Below are 13,523 nucleotides of genomic sequence, written 5' to 3'. Positions count from 1 at the left end.
TTTCAGGGGTCATGATTACCTTTTTTTCAGGGGTCATGATTACCTTTTTCACATTCACAACTTGCAGATCTTCTGAAATAGAAAGAAACTTTTTCCTTCACTGCCTAAAGGAATAGGTAGGACTTATTTCGTAAAGAACAGCTGCTGGGGGCACATACCCTTCATATTAGCCTAGATAGAGCTTGGGCAGGGGAAGATCTGAATTCATCTCCCCCAAATCATATTCCCTGCTTCTTCAGTAAGGCAGCTGGGTCTGTCTGAGGGGATGCTGGTTCAGGGCAAAATTCTGCTATCTATTCTGCTTAATACTGAAAACATGCATTTAATTTTTATTTTTTTTTTAACCTTTTATAAAGGAAAACCACGACTGTAGAGCATAGCCAATGAGTGGCTTTATAAGAGGTTCCAGGTGAGCTACTACTTCAGTCGTTTTCCAGGATACAGTAATTGTGAGAAGAAAACATGGGGAGCAAAAACTCAAGGTATCACAATAACTCACAATAGAGTTTGAGACTTCTCTTTGAAGAATCTAGGTCCAAACATCATCGGTTAACCTGACAGTGTTTTCCTTCTTCAAGTAACCATCACTGTATTTGGAGGTCTGAATTCCATTGTGAAGTTAAGTACTGAAATTCTCTGTACCTCATTGAGACAGTTATGGCTCAAATTCTTGTCTTCCATCAATCAGCATTACACATTTTTCATTAATGATACTCTACAGGAGTTCTAAGTTTGTACATTTAATTAATAATAATCTTTTTGCACAGATACAGATGTGAAGCAATTAAGAATCATCCTTCATGTTTGAGAAGAAAAAAGGCCCACATCTCTTACTTTCAAAGTAGTGAGTGCATTTACAAATGGAAAATAAATTCCAACACACAAAAATTTAGCAGGGTTAATATGCCTGCCTGTGCTACATCTCCAATCTCCTTGACAACTCATGGTAATCAGTATTGTAGGTGGAGATTTAATAAATACTGCTCAGTGTTGTTATGAGGTTTAACTACTGCTTTGAAACAAACATGAAACTCAAATGAAAATGTTTGCTCAGTTTATGTTATTGGTATTGAAAAGAATGTTATGGCTGTGTGGTTCTGAGCTGATTAACAGGCTTAATTATGTGCCATTTGGCTTCAGTTTTGCATCCCTGAGCCTTAAAACACATCTTGTTAACATTCTTCTTTCCGTGGTTATTGTAATAGTGTCTGGTGTGCATCATTGCCATTTATGTGAGTGGTGTACTTGCTAGAATAGGGACACTTCCTCAGCCTAAGATCTTAAAGTAGCTCTGATTCAAAACTTCCTCAAATCCCTTATCCAGAGTTTGAACTTAATGTAAGTGATGTGAAGACCCTGTATTGACCTCTGTGGAATGATTGATTCAACACTTCTTCCCATGTATTCTGAGTCAACCTTTCGCTCTTCCCATTTATTCATAATTCATTGACCAGACTGTTAACTGTGAATAATTAAAGCCAGTAATAAACCTCCTGGATTGTTGTGAGATAGCTCGCAGAACATTCAGGTCCAGTTTTAAATGGCAATGTTTACATCGCCTTTCTCTTCATCTGCTTAACACTGAAGTACCAAAACCAAAAAAAAAAACAACACAACAAAACAATGTCAGAGGGCTTATAAATAGAAGTCTTCATTCTCAGTGAATTCTCAATTTCTTAATCTTAAAATTCTTACAGGGCTTCAATCTTTAAATCAATGAAACAGTAATAGTAAACCCTACCAAGTACTCAAGGGATGCATATATTAGAGTCAGTTTTGGGAAATGGTATAGTTTCCAAAATTCTATATCTATTCTGTAAGCTTCTTCCCCAAGCCTCATCTCCCCCCCAACTCACTCTCTCCCCCATTTTTTTTTTTTTGCTTGTTTGAGAGCTATCTGTGTAGGTCTGTCTTCCATATGCAAGGAGGGAAAAAATAAAATCTCCATATGAGATTTTTAATGTTTAGCAGCTCTGCTGTTAACACAAAAGTAATTCCGATACCTCACCAGTTTTCATTCTAGTTTAGTTGTACAGAAGTTGCTACCAGCATTATGGCACAAAGAGAAGACAATATTTCAGCCAAAACACACACAACCTCCCCACACTTCTGAATGTGTCACTATTTGAAAGTATTGCATTTAACTGAATCCCAAAATTAGAAGTAAAGACTTAATTTTTTTGGACAAAGGTGGTGAGGAAGAGCAATAATCATCATATTGACTTTCTAAATGAAGACAGCTGTAATTATAAGGCTATTCTCAGCTGGTTTTGATCAAATCAGTTTTATTGCAATCCACAAAACTCTGCAAGCTTTTGCTACTTGAAAATCTGTCGTGGTGTGTCTGGAGCTTTTGATAGTTCATGATGCTATCTTGCTATCTTCTTCCCTTCCAATTTTATCTACCTGTTCGAATTTTGAAAGTGAAGGAACAAGAGTGTTTTGAGATGAGCAGGTAAGATTAAAAAGTGTCAACAAGCAGTGGGACCACTTGCTAATTAGCGAGTTGATTAACTATTAGGGAAGGCAAACAAATTTGGCTAATAATATGCCAGAAGAAAGAAAACACCACATCTGAAATTCAGCAGTTAAAGGTAAAATTCACTTCACTTGTGGAGGTGCCACTCGTGAAAGAGGCTGGAGTTGCAGTAGCAGTAGTTCTGTTCCTGAACTGGATTTCCTGAATCAGAGCTTTTTGCCTAAGCAATGATTGCAAGAGAGGATGCTCAGATTTTCTTCATAGGCTTCTGAGATCTAGCCCAGAAAGATGAACAGTCTTCTAACAGGCAAAAATGTGGTGAGTTTAACAGATAGCAAGAAAAGACCTATTCTGGCGGTGTTATTTCAGGTTTATACTCCTTCAGTTTCAGCTGGCTAGGTTCTTTCCAGCTCTGGGATTTAAAGAAAAGGCAATCAACGTAAGAGACAAAAATTGTAGAAACAATTTATCTACTTAGGTGCAATGTAATTCCAGGACTGAGAGTTTCTTCTAGTAATATATCTGTTTCTGTAAACAGGCAGTAAAGTGAAGTAATTGGGTTTAGGAGCAGCCATTGCTCAGTGACAGGAGAACATAATTTGTCTGTTGTAATAAATAATAAAGGGCCCATCATGCCTGGTTTGTATTATTCAGGTACTGAAATCTATTAAACCAGTAGGTATATGAGAGTGAAGAATGAGAGGGAAGCATTAGTTTTCTTAGTTATTTTATGCATTTCACCTGAGATGTACAAACTTTGCTGATCAAACAGTCCATCAAACTCTCTTTTAAGTGCTACAACTGCTTATCTCTATTACTTTATTAAATCCTAATGTAAACATCAGTTAACAACCTCCCTCCTGCCTCTTTTAATTATGTTTAATGAGTAATTGATCTGAATTAACAGCAGGAGATGTCATGTCATTCCTATATTTCTAACAGATCAGTTAATATAATTCTGTGGCTGTATTTGGTGATGAAGGGAATCTGCTATCTGTGATTCACCAGTCTGGGAGATGACTCAGGGCACGCATCTTAATGAAGCCATGCTACTTCAGGCCTCTGACACTTGTGATGATGTTAAATAATTGTTCATTAGTTTCTGTTTATCTAACACTTGAGGTGATGAAGATTTTTCATTTTCATCTACAAGAAGGGCCTTTTAAATTCCTTCTTGAAAGATTTTTCTGCTAACATCTTTGGGGGGAGAGAATGCAAAATACTTTATCAAATGCATAGTAAATAAATCATACAAATCTGAAACCTGAAACACCACCGATCAGCTTGTCTGAAGTACTCAATTTTCAGTTAATACACCCAATAATAAATATAACAGGAATTAGTTACATGAGAAACTGTTTTGCCTGTCATGGATTTTAGTTTTGATGTGCTGTTTTAATTAAGTCTGGATGTTTAGTGAATTAGAATGTTTGCCCAGGCTGCCCATCCATGATTTCATTGCGTTCGCTGTCTTTGTGTTTATCTAACGTTGGGCACTGTCCATTGGCGTTATGTGAAAGAGTTGTATCTAGGGCAACAAATCTCCAGCTTTAATGCTATGCAAGATTTGAGTCTCTTAAAAGTAGTGGAGCTCAGCAGATTAACTCCAGGCCTAGATTTAAAAATGTGCGGTGATTCATCTGTTTGAATGAGTTTTGTAATTTGAAAACAAATCGAAAGCTAAATGAATGTTGTAAGCTCTGTGCTTTACCCACTTGTAAATAACGCGCATCAGTAGGAGCGCTTGCTCGCTAGCTGATTGGATGTGTCACAAATGTTGATGCTATAAAAGCCTCATCAGTGGACAGTTGTTCAATCAACCTCCTAGGAAGAGCAGATAAGATTCCCTCAAATGACAGGAATTGCATATTTATGGCATATAATCTATATGCCATCTGCTAAGAGAGAGGTAAGAAAAAGTGGGGAGAGAAAAAATCCGTTATGGGGAGGGAGCGTTTCAAGAATTGACTATTTTTATACGTATGTATTTCCCAACAAGCTGAATTGCAGCAGTAGGTAGTTACATTTCTGCAAAGCTGTGCTTCTGAACTTCATATAGAGAGCAACTGGGAGCTCTGTAGCTCTCTGGGAGCCACAAGAAATAAATATTTCTTAAATGGCTCAGCGTGCAAAATCAAGGAACTCTCCCTTCTGTCATTAGGTAATTGCAGCTTGTGATGACAGGTGTATTGGCTTTGGTTTTGGTTGCCAATATGCAAGCAAATGGCATCAGCAGCCTGTGACTTACTAACAGAGGGCAGGAGCTCCTCCTTCCGAGAGCTGGTGTTGTGACTGGCATCTGTTCTAGCATATGGGGTTTTCTTGCATCACACTTGTTAACCATAGCAGGAACAGGTTAGTGCCATTTAGGAAGACCATAAATATTCTAATAAACTAGTTCTTCGTAGAAGAGATTTCATATTTGAAATGTATCTTTTCTGTCACTTGTCTGAGTATTTCAAGTGAACTGACTTTAATCTGATGAGTGGATCATTGTCACAGTGGTAGCAAGAATTGACTTCTAGGTCAAGAATGGGTCAACGTGTTTCAAGTATCTTCAAGTCTAATTGAGAGGTCCTGTAGTCTAATGTGAAGCATAGATTATTACCCCCTCTGTGTTAGGCAAAAATTTCCATTTGTTACTATGCTGAACTTCTGAAATTAAAGAGCTTTATATTTTTCTTTTTTCTTGAAAGCTAATTGGAATGATTTCACTTCTGCAGAAAAGCTTATATAGATACCAGGCAAGAGCTGCCCTGATTTCCTGTAGCAGCCCACGGTTGCCCATGAAGAACAGCCGTTGCCTGAAGCAATGTTGCCAGTTTCCTTGCTGTCCTGAGATAGTTTTCTTCTACAAGCCACAAATCACTGTTTCTGTTGGGTATGTGAATTACTGGTGGCCATTGTTACGGTTTTGGCCGTGATCTTCAGGCAAAACAAGCCCAAACTTGATGTGAGCCATTTGGCACGGGAAATGGGTAGATTCCCAGCCGTTAAGTGTTCAAGGCATATGGGATGGCAGTGATATGGAGGAGCTTTAACTGCTAACAGCTTTTGAAAGGAGCCAACATGAAGAGTGCACTTGGGAGCATGGAGCGTCCAGCAGGCTTTGCCGAGGCATCTGTATATCACCTCCAAGGTTTCTGGGTGCTCAGAGCTAATGGTAAATTAATAGTGTATGGAATCATTTTTTAAAGCAGACAGTAAGCCATACACGTGCTGTGAGTGGTAATTTATCAAACTGAGCTGATTTTCAAATAAATGCTCCTGTGCAATTTGTAATGAACGTGTTTTTTTGTTCGTATTGATATGATTGGATCTGACATAGCTGTTATGAGTAATTCAACTTAATTAGAAGGAAGCTTAATCCATTTCTGTTTTTTTCCCCTAATTCAAAATTGAATTGCCTTCAAAATCACCCTAGTAAGAAAAGGGTTTAAATAATTTGGTGCCTGTTTTATTCCCCTGGTATACTCAAGTTAGCAGCCCTCGCTTCTGGAAGTCCTGCTTATTTCTTTCAAAACCAAACCATTTCATAACATCTTTGTGCTTTCCTCCTTAAGGAAAAAGAAGGGATTTTAAAAGGTCCCTTCTTATCATATGTCTGTCTCAGTCTTGGAAGCCACATTTAAATCTCCATTCTGAGAAGAAGGATGGCACTACCACCTTTGAGATGACAGTGTGCTCCTTCTAAATGGCAGAAGTGTAGAAAATTCTGGAATGCGATTCTACTGGGTTGATACATTTATTTCCTAGTCTTGAAAAGTCACTGCTGTCAGCTGAACATAGTTATGTTCCAGAAAAAAACACAATTGGACTAATGGATAGCTCCAAAATCAAGTGTTCAGTCTACTCTGTGAGTAGCAGTTTTCCTTTATATGCAATGGATAATTTTTCAGTGTTCATTCATTTCCTTGAGTGACGAGATGACTGTTTTTCAGCCAGTAGGAAGGTTTCAGGTTATAGGAAAGGCTATTTCATTTTGGCAGAGGAAAAAGCTACTACTAGGTCCCTCTAACAGAGGAAGCCATTTGATGTTTCATTGTCAGAAATAAGCAAATGCTGCAAAATTTGAATCAACTCAAAACTTCAGTAAAACTCAATTTTAGGATTTCCTTTCAGGTCTGTTAAAAGATCCATACTAGCTGCAAAAATCCTAAAAAAAAATCCTAAATCATGTTCCCAGCTCCCTCAAAATTAGGGATTATTCTAATGAATCTAAAACTGCACTACTAGAATGCTTTTTGGTATTGAAAATGAGTTTAACGCACTTCAGTTCTATGCTTATAGTGACTTGGCTTTGCTTTTTAGAAACATTTTTTTTTTTTTTTTCGCTATAGTGAACCTTTTTTTGCAGGTGTTTTCTTTTGGTAGCTCTGCTTCTGGTACTAATCCTTCCTCCTAGGGTTGGCAGCCAAGTCTTGCTATATTCGTAGCACTGAATTTCTTCTCGGCATGAGCTAAATTTAATCACTCCCCTGAGCAGAGATGGAAATTGAACTTGCCTCCAGCACAAATGAACTTGGTAAATATTGGCGTGATAGGAGTGAGAAAATGGAAAAGGCTGCAAATCCCACTGCACGTAATTCCTTAATCCAATATTGAGGCTCCTAGGTCTGTCTATACAAATATTGACTACTGTCCAAGAACATAAAAGAGGTAGTTCAGCGTTAAAAGAGATGCGAGCACTTTTCTTTCTGGGAAGAGTATTTAGAAAGAAAAGAGGTTTCTTCCATAGAAATTAGAGATGTGGGTCACCAGGTGGTATTTATTTATGCAATTACAATATGAAAATTTATTTGATGATGCCATCGTAGTCTTTCTTTCTTTCAGCCACAACTGTCCTCTGGTTAGAAAACATCTGCCCTATAACACAATTGGTTTGAGTTTGAATGATCTGATTATTTCCTATTCTTACCCATGTTGGTTATAATCTCTCCACGTGATACAGAGCCCTAATTATGCACTGGAGCTGAGGTCAGGAGAGGAGAAGGGGCAAAGAGAAATTTCATTGAGGTTGAAAGATCATTTTGTAGGCACTTATTTCACATTTGTTTTCTAAAGCAAACGTGTCTGCTCTGCTTATGTAGATGATGTCATGAGAGAACTAGAAAGCTTGTTAGGTAAAATCATGAAATAAGAACAGAGCCTCTGAATGGATTTGGTAAGCCGAACAAGTAATTCTGAAATACTCATCCTTCATTTATATCAAAATGCTTTTCACAGAGCTTTGCAAAACTGAGTATGGTGCCACTGATAAAACGTTTATCACACTGGATGGAGATAGAGGCACAAAATCTACACTAGTACACAAAGTATGTAAACTTTGAGGGTGTGTGGGGGAAACCCCACCTGATTTCAGAACTCAACTTTCACATACCTGATAATGAGTTGGCAGTAGTTCTGTGAGCCGTATGGTGATCCTAAAATGTTGAAGTCCAATTCTGCCCTCATCTGTCCAGTCATTAGTCTAGAATAATTCTACTGAAAATAGCCTAGTCACTAGAGTGACATGAGTATGGGAGTGGTGCAGGAAAGAAGGGAACTGGCTATATGTTAGGCATCCTACTCTTTTCCTTGTGCATCAGCATGCTTAAAATGGAGGACAGTCATTTACCCCTAGAGTGGTGTAGGAACATGGGATGTTTCTATCAAAGACTTAGCCTGCATGCATGACTGGGGATGTGTCCTCTAATTCTTCTTCTGGGGGAGTAGTCTCTGTAGTTAGTCTTCAGGGGACTTGAAAGGAGCTTTTATTTACTTACTGATTTATCCTTTCTCCTGCTGAGTACTGGAGAAGGATTGTGCACGTTTTTCTATGGTGGGGGATTTGAAGAACATTTCAGGGTTTCTGTGTAAAGGGGTAAACTCATTCAGGAATGAGGATTCCAGACACATACCAAGATAATTCAAGACCAAGTTAAATCTGTGTTTAACCTGCAGGTCATATCAGGTTAGCAGGATTAAAAGTTTAATTTATTTCTATGCATACTTCAGTTCTGAGCCCCTTTCTAGACCTGTTCTTCTGATGTTAGGGATCCTGATGTACTTCACTGGATGTGTTAGAACGCTGGCTGGAAGAAGCCAATTCTTAAATTTTTCTGAGATTTGCTAATGCAAACTTTCAGGTTCATAATTTGAAGGTTCATCACTTGTTTAATTGATTTTTAATTGTTTAATTGATTTACAAGGTTTTGATTACTTAAACCTCTTGGTTTTTAATCCAGAAGTCTTACTTTATACATCCGTTATGTTGTTTCCTTCTTTGTTCATGGAAATTGTTGTAGTAAGGGATTTTTTTCACAGCTTGTAGTCACCCTAAACTACCTGAGCAGGTGTTTAGTGGTGGCAGATCATGGTTACTTTTTAGTGAAACAAAAATGAAGGCATAATGTCCCTCCCGACAGGGTCACTGGCCAGTGACTTTTCCTCATTTTGTCTGCATGGGTTTAATGCTCTCCTTCTTTCCCTTTTGCAAATAAATCAGTCAGCCTCTTTGAGGAGAGTGGGCATTCATCAAAAGGATAAGGGAAGTAAAAGTTTTAGTAATACTTTGTTGCTAGTCTACCTATCTAAATACGTTCCCCTATTCCCCATGTTACTGGGAACTTGCTCCATCTTTAATCATTGTTTTAATGTTGTTTTTTTAATGTTCACATGGAAACACCCTAGGGAAAAAATGTGCTTCTTACCATTCACGTTTTTGTACTGAGCAGGAAAGACGGGTCACTTTACTGCTGTGGAGTTGCATACAATGTGTGTTTGCAGTTTACTTAGCAGAGACCAGCCACTTAGCTGGAGAATTGAAGGCAGACAGAAACTAGCCATATAGCGTTCTGGGGAGTGGGAGAAGTTACCAGGCAAATGGGGATCACAAGTAAGTTGGGATCTGTTTTTGACTGGGCCTTAGGCAGAGGTGTAAAATGCTAGATGAGTAATGTGCTTGTCATCCAGTTTTTATTTTTTTGTTAGCTTAAAAATACTCTGAAATACTCTGAAAATGAATGTCTTGTTTTCTAGGAGAATGTCTTGTTTTTTTCCTGGAGAGACCTAATGGTCTTTGTTAGTTTTCAGGCACAGAATAAAAGGGGATGCTACTGAGAGGTAATGATGATCCAAAATGAATTTTTCTCAGGAGTAGTGTGAGAAAAATCTCAAATAATTTTCTTCAGACAGGATCTTCTGTGAAGCTATTTTATTCGCGATTGCAATGGCGGGCGTCCTGTCAATCAGGAGTGCATTTTAGTAAACAAATCATAACCTTTTATTCCCTATTACCCGATGCCTGATCACCTCCCGTTTCCTCATTGGCTGAGTACTACAGGTTCACAAGCTACTCGACGCTCCTCTATACCATATATGTACAATTATTCTTTTTTTCAATCCTTTAATTTCTCCTTTCTTATGTTTTGAGAAGTGGTGATCTTTGTTTTACTGTTCTCACACTGCTCATCCTCTTTTTCTCAAGCTTCTCCCTTATTTGGGAACAGTGAGGCCTTCTACTGTCTACTTCTCTACTTAGCATTTCTCCTTATGATGACTACACAGCAACCTTGGAATAAAGAAAAATAATTCTCTACTGCAAAAACACAACTTTGTTTCTCACAGTAGGAAATAAAGTGCTTTTATCTTCTGTCAGCTTTCAGGTTATCTGTATTTGCCACGTCATCTTGTGAAGTTCTTGTGTTTAATCAAATCTCCAATTTTTCATGTGGAATTTATCAAAAGAACACATACAAACCTGAAAGGTTTTCTTTGTCTGTGGACTATAAAGCCTTTTAAATTTGTTAGTGTTTTGCACTGTACTTAAACCTATAGTTGAGTAAAAGCAGGCATTGCTTCACTTGTTGCTTCCACATTGCTGTGGGGTTTTGGACTCCAGACCAGGTGTAAGGTTAGGAACACAACTTAGGAACAGTTGTGTTGGCAGCGTCAGGTCACTTAGAAACACAACAGCATTGCAAGAGACAGTTAATGCTGGTGATTAAATACCTAACTGCTTTCTCATCTCTGTTGATGACGAATTCATGTGCAGTGATGGTGTTAAGCATAGGTCTCTCAATCAGAACTCCAAATGGAGCTTGTAATGATGAGAAGTCTTTAAAATAACAATAGGTGAGCTGAAAAGCATAATATAAAAGAGCCTGTGGGAACTGGTCTCAAGAACTTTGGGCTCAGTCTGTAAGAACAGAGCTATGAACAGCTCTTGCCATAATCTCATTTGAATGCAGCATTTTGCCATCACTTCAAGGTCTGGTTCTTAAAAATGTAGTTGTCTGCTACCGACAGCAAAGTAGCAGATGACAGCAGCTGTGTCAGACAGGCTCAGCAGCTTCCAGTTGTCCTCACTCTCTGAGCTTAACTTGCTTCTTTTTTTCTGTTCCTCTAGAAGGCTGCTCCTGATACCAGGGTACCAGGAAAAACATTGTTTTATTGCAGTTTATTGGCTTTAGAAAGAGATCTCTGCAGAGTTTGTACCAGGATAATGTAAAAGTTTTGTAAGCTTTTATCCAGATTCATGAAGAGTTGTTAATCTTTTAATGTGTGTTACTTTCTACAGAGTTCCCTGGGATATGGAGAGGTAGGAGAACAGAGCACTCTTCCTGTGACTGAAATGGCCCCGTAAAACTATAGGTTATTAGGAGCAGGCGGGTATCTAGCACTTTTTTTGTTGTTTTGAAAAATCAATATACTGATTTGTCTTTCTCTGCTCCCCTCAACACATTAAAAGTATGTCAGATACGTACTGTCAGCTTCACGTTGAATTATGCTTTGAAGCATGACCATAAAGTTAATACACAAAAATTTGACTTAAGATTTTCAGACCTAGTTTTACTTTGTGTTAAACATGGAAATTGTTTTACCTATCATCAGACTTTGAACTAAAACCAAAATTTATTGCTCAGCAAGATGTCTCCTTAGCCAGAGCCAGCTGCTCAGCTCTTGGAATGCCAGAGCAGAGTACACCTACTCTGTTCAGGTTTTGTCATATTTCATTTCCATGTTTGAGTGACTACCTAATACATCTTGGCTTTGAAAATATGCAGAGAAACTGAAATGTTTGAAAACTAGCAGTTAGGCTCTTCCTTTACATTTCCAGGTTTGATCAACACACAATCAGATTCTGCCAGATACTCAGTTGGCGCTTGGCACTGATTGTTCCACTGTGTAGGCTGAATATGGTGTGTAAACAAATTAGTAGTGATGGTGGTGTACCAGCCAGTTGCTATATAGCTATATATTTTGTGTATTCATTTGTATCTGTCCATTGGCAAATCAATGCAGAAGCTTTATGTAGATCTTTGTCAGTGATTAATTGGCAGTGTCAACACTGAAATATTTCAGTTTTTTTTTTTTTGCCCCCCTATAATCTTTCTCACTAGCTTAGTTAGAACTGCCAGAATTATGTTTCTGTATGTACGCAGGCAAAGCAGGCGAGGTTGGAGTTGACTGTGTGGTTTGGTTTTACTGGGGGTAAGGTATTTTATGGTAAGTTGCAAGATGCTAATTTTCATTGCAGCAAGGTCATAACATGTAACCAATTGCCACAGCTCTTGTCTCTCAGCCTGGAAGAGGGAGAGGTAGCTTCAGAATTTAATGTTTCTAGAAAATCTTAGTTTCTGAGACTTTTAGATGGAGTAATTACTGGGAGTAGAAATCTAAGATGAACACAACAAGGAGCTCTCTGAAACATTCAGGACAGATTTCTATTCTCTCCTAAAAAGCTCAGAAGCTTGATAAAGTTTTGAAATAAATTAATGAGGTTCCATGAGCTGTATTTGGTAAAACTTTGTTTCATGGCATAAGTATATAAGTTTACCTTGCTAGTCTTGTACAACCTTTCTGCTTTGTTTTCCTTCCTGCCACTCCTTATTTGTAGACACATTTAACTCATAAAGCTTTCAAGAGTATTCTTGGGAAAACTAGTGTGACTATTTTCCATGTGGTAAACTTTTTTTTTTTTTATGCTTGAGCTTGCAAAGTGTGCAAGAATGGTCTCTCCATGACTTCCTAGTCCTCTGTCAACAGATCTTTAGCCAGCTGCAATTTCCCACACTATACGTTAGTTTCCAATCTGTAGAGCCCAATTCCTAACTTCACTCCCTCTGCTAGGCCGAGTGCCCTAAAGTTCCCTGCTCTGTACATGAAATGTTTTCCTCAGCTTAATTGTGGCTGGTGTGCTTATAATCGATGTGTGGGCTGTTAGTCTCACTTGTACTGAGATATTTAAGAAAATAACCCTGTCAGTCTTAGCATGGTTTGGATAAACACAGAACTGTGCTGAACTGCCTTCCCAGAAATGCATAGACTGGATTCACGCACTTGCAGATTGTGGCCCAGGAGAAGTCATGAGAAGAGACAAAGCTCCCTGGAAATGAGAAGCATCTCGGACCTAGAGTGAAGCCAGGGCGCTGGGATACTCACTACTGCCCTAAGTAATTGCTACAGTGACTGCACTGCATCATGGTGGGGTTCTTTATGTTAGGATTGGTAAACAGGGAGCTCTGAAACATGTCAAAGGGAAGAGTTGGTGTGTCTGCATTAAGGCTACTCTGGAAAAGGATCCTACTCAGGGTGCAGGAGTGGAGGCAGAGGGCAGTCCCTGTGCCCAAGGGGCAGCCTGTCTCTCTGGCAAGCAAAATGTCCCAGGGAAGGGTCCACCAGCCCCCTGACCCTCCTCCTCCTTCCACACGAAGGCCTCTTTCAGGCTGCAGAAGCCCCCTCCCAGCACAGCCATGCTGGGCCTGGGGCGTGGTGCGCCATCACTGCGGCCATCACAGAGGCTTCCTGATGTCACAGTGGAATCTGCCCCCCCCCCTTTGTCCAGGGCCCTATAAAAGCCCCTGCGCCTGGCCCACCACTCACTGATCACTCTGGCCCTCTGGCGACTGCCAACGATGGTTGGAATTAAGAGGAGCTGGAGTGAGAGCTGCCCACCCCTTTGGGGGTGCAAAGCGAATCGGGTCAGCGAACCCAAGAAGAAGTGGAGGCGGAGGAGCGCCGGTGGAGTTGGAGCGGCCGAGGCAGGTGGTGAGGAGCCCAT

The 13,523-nt window shown here is 39.3% G+C and overlaps 1 long non-coding RNA gene across 2 annotated transcripts in view; it reads left to right on the top strand.

The window, feature by feature from the left end:
- The window catches only part of LOC118166563, a 19,294-nt gene extending 5,974 nt beyond the window's left edge, over positions 1-13,320 (top strand). The window contains exon 3 of one of the 2 annotated variants that reach the window (XR_004750579.1): positions 12,454-13,320. This is a non-coding gene — a long non-coding RNA (uncharacterized LOC118166563). The remainder of the gene's footprint in view (positions 1-12,453) is intronic. The other variant, XR_004750580.1, reaches the window with a different exon arrangement.
- Positions 13,321-13,523: the final 203 nt, after the last annotated feature.

Source organism: Oxyura jamaicensis, chromosome 4 (assembly GCF_011077185.1).
Source record: "Oxyura jamaicensis isolate SHBP4307 breed ruddy duck chromosome 4, BPBGC_Ojam_1.0, whole genome shotgun sequence".
In the NCBI taxonomy this organism is placed as follows: Eukaryota; Metazoa; Chordata; class Aves; order Anseriformes; family Anatidae; genus Oxyura; species Oxyura jamaicensis.
This window is presented reverse-complemented; position numbering and strand designations above follow the sequence as displayed.